The sequence below is a fragment of the Anser anser genome, assembly GCF_964211835.1.
Source record: "Anser anser genome assembly, chromosome: 14".
NCBI classification, from domain to species: Eukaryota; Metazoa; Chordata; class Aves; order Anseriformes; family Anatidae; genus Anser; species Anser anser.
In genome coordinates this window covers 1,385,944-1,394,746 of record NC_139735.1, presented here as the reverse complement: position 1 = coordinate 1,394,746, position 8,803 = coordinate 1,385,944, and positions in this window count along the sequence as shown.

The following is an 8,803-nucleotide window of genomic DNA, read 5'->3' as shown; positions in this document are numbered from 1 at the left end:
CAGACGTGTTGGGAGATGTGTCCAAATTAATTCTTTTGCCCTGCTGCCTAAGAAAGCTCTTCGCTCCTCACCGGGTGTGCGGGAGCAGAGGGAGGTCAGCCCAGGCACCGCAGCGCCCAGCTCACTGCAGACAGCTGCCCCGGTCGTTGTGGTGTGGGGTTTTCTGATCTGAACCCCAGGAGGAAAAAAATAATGGGGCCTCAGTGCTGTCTCCAGGAGATACCTCACTGCCCAAAATCTCCAAGAATTTCTTATGTTCTCTTTGTCAGCTCGGCCATTTGTGCAAATAGTGTCAGCCAGGGCTGGCCACACAAAGCAAGGTCGGTTATGAGCCGTTCTCCTGGAACAGAGGCACTTGGAGCCGGCACAAAGAAATCTCTGTCTCTCCCCTTCGCTGGCATCCTGGCAATTAACCCAGAGAATCGCAGCTTGCCCTTGTCTTGGGCACTAAGTGCCCTCCTGCAAACCTGCCCCGGTCTCTGCTGCATGGCCTGGGGCTGCCGAGGCCGCCTGCCCCCGCCTCGGCTCCGTGCGGGGTCTCGCCGTGCTGCCCGAGTGCCGGGCACAGCGCCCTGGTGGGTGCGGGGGCGCAGGGTGCCAGGGGACCCCGGCCGTGCGGGAAAGTCACGCTGCTGGCATCGCACCGGGAAATGCAACACGGAGGAGGAACTCACCAGCTTCCAGAAGAAGTGGTTACCGAAACACCCAAATGTTTCCTTTTTCTGCACTGAATTATTTGTAAGCAATGATGTCCAGAGAACAGCGAAATGTGGAGCCGCCTCAGATCGAACATGAGTAATGCGATGTAAAGTACGCATGGACGGTATTTTTCAGCGTGTTCAGTTTTCCCCTGGAAACCTCTCGGGCAAAACCTGCGAGCAGGTGCTGCAGCCCCCCAGGGACCTGGCCCGGGGCAGGGCTCGCTGCGGGCTGTGCCAGCTCGGGCAGCGGGGCCGACCTGAACGCCGACCGCACCAAACGCCCCGCAAACTGCCCCTCCTGGGCATTGAGGCTTCGCGGCTGCCGGCGTGCCCTCTCCCCGACGTGCTAAAGCAGCCGGTATCTCCGTCTGCAGACGAAGACATGGCTGACCCGGGGGACGTTTTCCTGTCCCTGCAGAACAATGCCTTGCAGAGGCTGCGCTGGCGCTGCAGAGGAAGCGGGGTGCGCACCAAGGCGGTGCGGTGCCCTCGGAAACCCAGCCCTGCCCTGCCACCGCCCTTCTGTGAATAACTGCGCGCCCCAGAGCTACGCAAGTGAGATGGGAAAGGGTTGGTGGTCCAGATAATCTGCTGGCAAAGGCTGTGATGGCCCACGCCGGTATCTCCCGGTTCTGTTATTAAAAAATATAATCATTGCATGTCCAGACTGGGCCAAGGGACTCGCATGAGGAAGTGCTCTTGAGTAATTAAGAGATGCTCTTTATCCAATTTGGCACTGTACTTCCTACAGATCAAATTATCGAAAGATGAATTCAATTTCAAAATCATTTAAAAATCTTTGGTTTTGCTCTTTTTAATGGTTTTGTTTTGTTTTGTTTTTTCTTGTATAAAGTCACTGAAAAATCTCACTATGGCCAATAAAGCCATAATGAGCAAGAAAATTAATTACACAAAAACAAAGGCAAGGGGAAAGAATGTAAGTCATACTTGGGCAATATTGTAGAAAATAGAGCTCACTCAAGTCCAGCCAACTAGGAAACAAATATTTAACTGTACAGTAAATAATATATTTTTATTCTAAGAGGGGCCCATTTCAAAGCCTCCCTCCCGGGCCAAGAGAACACAAACAGGCAGGCAGCCCTGCTCGCGCAGACCCCGCGCTCCCCTGCGTCCTGCCGCTGGGAGTGGAAGGCGATGAAACCAAAAATGGAGAGGAAAGAAACCCGGGTCTGGCCCGTGCGCCAGCCCTATTAATTAAGAATTGTTGTTGGTTTCAGAGTTGCAGCTTCGTAGGGAAGGGCTGCGCCGCTCGCCCGGCAGCAGCCAGGGAGCAGGAGGAGGGCACCGCGGGCGCGCCTGTAGCCAGGTAGCGCGTGGAGAGCTCTCCAGCTGCTGCGTGGCTTTAGTAGTAAACGCAATTGCTCCCAATCACTGGTATCTTATCTGCAGGCTCCAAGGGCACGTCCTCTGCAAACACTGCCGTGAAAACAAACACCATGCAGCGGTGGGGTTTCCGACTGCAAGGCCAGCACGAGGAGGTGGATCTGCTTACTGCACCCGTTCCCTGGTGGCTGAATGTGCTGAGATGCGCTGGGCGGTGCGAGGACGCTCCAGCACGGTGACCTTGAACGGACAAAATATAGGCCTGTGAAAATAATTGAGGTGAGGACAAAATATATGCCTGTGAAAATAATTGAGACGATGAGGAGAGTTTTGTCCTCCTGCTCCCACAGCTGCATGCCTCAGGCAGCTTCATTTCGCCTTGTTCCTCAAGAAGCACGAGGAAGCACTGCACGGACTGGGGGGACAGGCAGGCTCTCTCCCTGGGCGACACGTTCCCGTGCTGACGTGGCAGGAGGTGGCAGCACGGGGCACGCAGGGAGCCCGGCCCTCACTGCCACACCTGCACACCTGTACCTGCACACCTGGACTCCTGCACGCCTGGTCAGGGGCACTGCCACTTCTGACTTGGCTCCATGCAGAGCTCCAAGGCGTAGAGGAGTACAGCACCACATAGGGCCAGGTATTAGGGTTTTACTGACTTGTATCCTTTCCCTTGACCGGTTTGGTACAGCCTGGTGCTCACTATTACTCCACCCCAGCCCGTCAGGTGCAGCCCTGCGCAGAGCTGCCTCGGTCTGCAGGCGGATTGCGTGCTCAGCCCAGCTGCCTGCAGAGGTGGGGGGCCCTCGGCTTCCTCAGGTGGCGTGGGAGCGAGAGGAAAAGTTGAATGCCTCAAATCCTCTCAGCACAGAAGCAGCCACTTCCCTCTAGCAGGACAAGACATCTTTTATTTCAAAGGCTTGATGCCTTTTGGCGTGGCTGCTTGTCTGCTGGAGGAGCACAGGGCTGGCACACTGCCCCGCAGAGCAGCTCCTCCTTCTTAAACTCATTAACTTTAGAAAACAAAATGCAAACCTGTTTCCTGGTTCTTGTTCTCTTTTCTGGTACCCTACCCCAGCTGCAGTTTCCCTTTTCCTCTTACATTGGATTCCTCTCGGTCCCCGGGCTGTGCCATCACCTCGAACCCCCCTCCACTGCCCCGGGCACCGCAGGTCCTGACCACGAGCACAGAATGCCTGGCTTGTGCTCGGCCAATATTCCCCAGGGTCGTACCAAGGGGAAACAGAATTTCAAGCCCAGAATTAGCAGGGAAGGGTCGGCAAGTGCTATCTCCAGACCTGCAGAGCGACCGACCAGCGAAGCGGGCGCTGCAGGGCGCGGGGCGTGCAGGCTGCTGGCCAGGCAGCAGCGGCCCCAGCACCCAGCCCCAGGAGCAAACGCTTTGTCTGGATTTCCGGGCAAAGCCAGTATGTTGAGTGGGGATTTCCACAGGATTTTGGAGATTTGCTAACTGCTTTTGAAGATATTTTTATCCAGGAAAGGCAGTGCCCTTGCTGTAATTATGAGAATTAACATGATTTCCACTAAGGCTAACAGTCACGAGTGGGTGGAGAACTGGTACCAGGGTGAAAGTGGGTGTAAAGGATGGTCATCGTGTGCCGAGGGAAAGTCTTGTTCCCATTTCCAGGAGCAGAGACAGAGAAATAGGCAACGCCGAGGTCTGAGACAACCGAACAGAGCAGGGAGGAAATTACTATTTACATACAGAGAGCCAGCACTCACATCCATCTTACAGGTCGCACCAGGGCTAATGTGCAGCAGACATCTCTGGAAATGCTCCAGAAAGGAAACTGGAGTTTGGTGTGGGAACCCCTGGTTCTAATTCTTGGAAACATGGCTTCAGATCAATTTCACAGTGGTTTGTAACTTTTTTCCAGTGGTTATACAAATTTGGGGAAAACATTCCTCTCCTTGGAGCTGTCTTATGATAACACAGCTCTGCTTCAGCGCTCGGGGGCTCAGAGGGGCTTCGAAAGCACCTCGGGAGGCGCCTGCAAGGCATCTCCCACCCGCCTCGCGCCCCCGGGGAGATCTCGGGGAGCAGCGGGGTTAGCGCTGGCTGCTCACTGTGTGCCTGCGCTTTTATTGCAGCCTGGCCTTGTACGTGCAAAGAGAGCGGGCGCATGGCTTCCCTTGGACTGGGGCTCGAGCTGCACCGCACCCAGCTCGCAGCCAGCTCTTTTATGGCTGGGTCCGTTCTCTGATCCGTGCGAGCCACGTGAAGGTAGAGCTGGCACAGGGCAGGCAGCGGCACCGCAGCTGAGACGGGCAGCACGCTGAGCCACAAGGCACGGGAAGGGCTCAGCGCCCTGCCAGCTCGGCCGGCCGGAGGGGGCTCATTGCTTGCAGGTGCTCCCCAAGAGGATCCCCCCCTGCTGGGTGCCGCTGCAGGAGCCAGCTGGGTGAGGGAGCAGCTGCAGCTGACGGCTGTGGGGAGCGGGGTTAAAGTGCTGCTGCTCAGCCCAGAGCAGCCCCTGGTGGCTTTGCAGCACCCTGGGTGTGCTGAGCACCCGGCCTGCAGCAGCGGTACGTGGGGGGACCTCTCTGCTCGCTGTGCTGGGGCCTGTCTGCAGCTCTTGCACAGCCCGAGGCAGGTGGTGGCGTGCACTGGGACAGGGCAAGTGGGTGTTTAGTGCATGTGGTGGCTGAAAGCCTTCCTGCCCCGGTTTGGTGTAGGGCGCGTGGCTTCGCTGCAAGAGCTGATCCGGGTAAATCCTGCCGGCACGTATCCTGGGGGAAGCTCCCTGCTCTTTTGGCAGGGAGGCTCTGATGGCTGGCTCAGTCCTGCTGCGTGGTGTGGCTGCAGAGCCCTCCTGTGGAGCTGAGCCCTTGCAGCCCAGAGGGGAGCTGTGGGCACCTGCTGCTCATAAAAATCATTTTTTATGATTGCCGGCACCATCCTCGTGTGCAGCCTCGGAGCTACCAGGTGGCTCTCGGGGGGGGATTCGTGGTGGGCCTGCGATGGAAGGACATCGGCTTCAGCCTTCGGCAGGCACCACACCTGGGACAGGTAGGTGTCATCGTGGGGTGCGTGTCGCTGCTGTCCCACCCCTGAGGCACACGTCAGCCTCCTGGCAGCCCTTTGGTGCTGCTCCTGCTGCCTCTGCCCGCCGCAGCCGCCTGCAGCAGCCGCGGGGAGCGTTTCCCCACGGAGCATTTCCAGGCCGTGGATGCAGGCTAATGCTTTGTGTTTGGGAGGAAGTGAGTGGCAGCTGCTTGGCTGGTCCTTCGATGAGATTTCTTATTTCCTGAAAAAACGAGAGTAAGAATAGACGGACTGTTTGGCCTTTCCTGACAATGAAACTTTGTCATATCTAAAATTAACCCTGTTATTTAAATGCTTCTTCCATGAACATCTTTGAAGATTTCATAGCCCTCAGTTGGCTTATTGCTTTGCCAGCCCAGCTTCCTGTGCTGCAGTAATTTGCAGGGGCATGACTAATTGCACTTTTCCATTTAATTGAGAACTCGTTTCTGATTTGGCCTTTGTTTCGCTGTAGCTTGGGCAGCCTGGCTGATGCCTTGTCGCTGCCCCGAATGCACCTGATAGTCCTTTATGTTCCTGTAGCAAAAGCATCTGGGGAATTCAGAGAATGTTTACAGCTGACACTTTTCTTTTGTTGGGACACCTCGATGTGACTGACGTGCAGGTGAATCTCACTTCAAGCAGGACTGTTCTGACCCTGCTTCTCAGCACTAGAAACAGCTCTAGAAAGTGGCTCTCTTGGTTATAGGTTAGTGAGTTGAGCAGCAACTGTGAAAGGAGCCTTTCAATGACATGAACTAATGCAGATACCTGGGCTTGAAAGTCAACGTTTTTAAAGGAAAAAAAAAATACAAAAAGCAACCCAAAATGCTGCAGGTGTATATTTTTGATTCAAGCGGACCCATGCCGAGGATTAGCATTCCTGTACCAGCAGCACCGGTAGGAAATGGACGAGCCTGCCCCCAAGCCCCGAACTGAGGACGGGAGATCTCCGCTCCCCAGGGGCCCTGCTGCGGCCTGCAGCGAGCCCGCCGCCGTTCCTGCGCGGGGCTGTCCTGGTTACAGCTGGGGGCAGGGACGCTTAGGGCTTTCCAGTGTCTTAGCTGGAGCACTGACGGGTTTCTTTCATCTCTAACAAGGAATCGAGGCAAACCGGCCCGGAGTGGCTGGAAGCACCGCAAGGCCTTCCAACCACCGGGCGCTGCTGCGGCTGCCAGGCCGGGGAGCGGGGCTCTGCTCGATCCGATCCGACGTCTGCCAGGAAGATGAACTGAACGGGGTGGGTGCTGGCTTGTGTTATCACGACAGCTCCCTTCAGATGTGGTGGTGTGGGTCGGGGGGTGTGTGTGCGCGATTCCTGCTCTTCTCTCAGCGCTCCCAGGTGCCTCTGAATGCGGCAGAGTGGGGCTTGGCCCTTCAAAATAAGTAAACCACCTTCCAAAAACAATTGCCAAATCTGTGGTGTCCATGAAAGCCAGGAAGACTTGGTAGCGTAAGTAGCTAATGACCAGTTATTTAAAAGACAAATAATAAAGATTTATTGTTATTTTTAAATGTACTGGAGGCTAACAAGGGCAAGAAGCAAGCCTAAGGTTTTGTAGACGGGACCAGGGTCCTCAGCCCTGCTGGATTTTTCCTCCAGGAGATCTGAGCGCCATGCCGAGGCTCATTTATGTCCCCTGCCTTCACGGCTGGCCGGGCCCCTGGAAGCGTGCCTGAACGCCGGGAGGAGAGGCTGCAGGGAGAGGTGGGCTGGAGGAGGGAACAGAGGAGGAGAAATTCTCCCGATGGTGGACAGATGCAGGTGCGACTGCTGGAGGTGCCGCTGGGGAAGGCAAGGTGCAGTTCCCCTGCGAGCTGCGCAGAAATCCTGCTTGCCGCATGTAAAACAGACGAGTGCTCAGTGAAGGGAGCGCAGTTACCGTGCTGCAGGGGCTCTGGCCGCCCGCTGCAGCCACGTGCAGAGCTCTGCCAGGTAAATGCACACCCACCGGGATGACGTGGCCTCGTCGGAGCAGGGGCAGCCCTTGGGGCCTGCCCCACAGCTGTGCTCATGGCTCCGCCAGGCTCCAGGGCCCGATCTGGAAGGCTGTCGGTACAACAGGTCAGTACGTGCCCTTTGGTTTACAACGGGGAATTCGTGCAATTCATTGCGATGGTTTAATGTATTATATGGGGGGGAAAAAAAAATAATCCAGATACAATGCTTCATCTGTGCTTGGCTCAATAAAAAAAATCCTTGAGAGCAAGAAAGATGTGTGTTATATAGTCATGCAATAAATAGACCTTGAACATTGCTGCCTGGGGGCAGTTCCAAGAAGCCTCTCATGCAGCTCCTGGGTTCTGACAGCCAAACTGCCCGCTGTCATCTCTGGGGCCTTAAAGAAAGGTTTCAGTGTGCCCAAGCCTGGGTGCTGGGAGGCCCATCGGTGGTGGTTTCCCACCTTCCCCAGCCCCCCGTGACACCGGTTTGTACTTCCACGGGATGCTGCCGCGAGGAAGGGGCAGGAGGAGGGTGGCAGGGGGATGCGGTCAGGGAGCTGAACCACCTGGAAACTCCTGCTGTGGTAGAAATGGGAAACTGTCCGGCAGAGCTCTCTGACCTGGCTGCCTGCCCCAGCCTGCGCGGGCGCAGGGATGCGCAGCGGCGGGGCTGACACCATCGCAGCCTCCTTTCCTCCTGCTTGGCCTTGGCGTGGCCGTTATTTGATCCCAGAGTGAGCCAAGCTAGATAGAAAACTTTTTTTTTTTCTTTTTAACGCTGGATTAGCTTTCTGCTGACAGTGCTCCCTAGGTGAGTTAGCTCTGGGATGAGTGAGCAAGAGAACGTGTCAGCGGGCGGCCAGAGCACCGCAGCTCTGCTCAGGTTTGCAGGCGCAGAGAAGGAGGCTGGGGGCTGCAGCATCGCTGGGCCCCCGCCCAGCACCCAGCTGAACAGCCCACCTGAGTGTAGGACAACCAAGATGCTCTAAAAAATAAATAAATAAATAAATAAAAACACAAGTAGAAGCAAGCAACTACAGCAAGGGATGCGAGCTCTGAGCCACAGGGAGGAGGATGTGGAAGTTTGTTGCTGCTTTTTTCCTTTCTCCTTTGGCGGTGTTCTCTTACAGCTTGGGTGCAGTCGCAGCAGGACTTGGTGGGGTTATGCCCGCGGCTGCTCCCCCCGCCGCCCTGCTCTGCACCCGCACAGCGGCTCAGGCACAATGCTCGGAGCCTGGGAACGCTGCGTAAGCAGGAAAAGGGGAGATGCAGCGTTGGTCTGGCGCGCTAATCGCTGCCTCTGCTCTAGTCCATAGCGTGAGGGATTTCGTGTGTCTGCGCAGCCGGAGCTCGCTGCTCCTGCGGCTCTGTGGGGGGGGGCGGGAGAATTCCAGGTACTGCAATCCCCTAAGGCAGCGCCCTACAAACCCAGTTACTGTCCTCCTGTATTAGTGGCGGGTGCTGGAACAAGCTTGTGCTACGAAAAAATAGAAAAAATAATTAAATAATAAAATTTTAAAAAAACAAGCCAATTATGGGTGATGGAGGAGGACATTTGCAGGACAACCCCATGGCACGTGCTGCTGGGGTCTGTACGGCGCAGGGTCAAGAAGCAGGATCCCAGTGCTCACACCCCGCGCTTCCCCGGGGCCGTATCAGCTAATTACCGCCGGGCAGCCCCCAGCTAATTACCGAGGCACAGCCCCCAGCTAATTACCGCCCAGCCCGCCCCGCCCTCGCGCCCATCCTCGTGCTGGCGGGCAGGGGG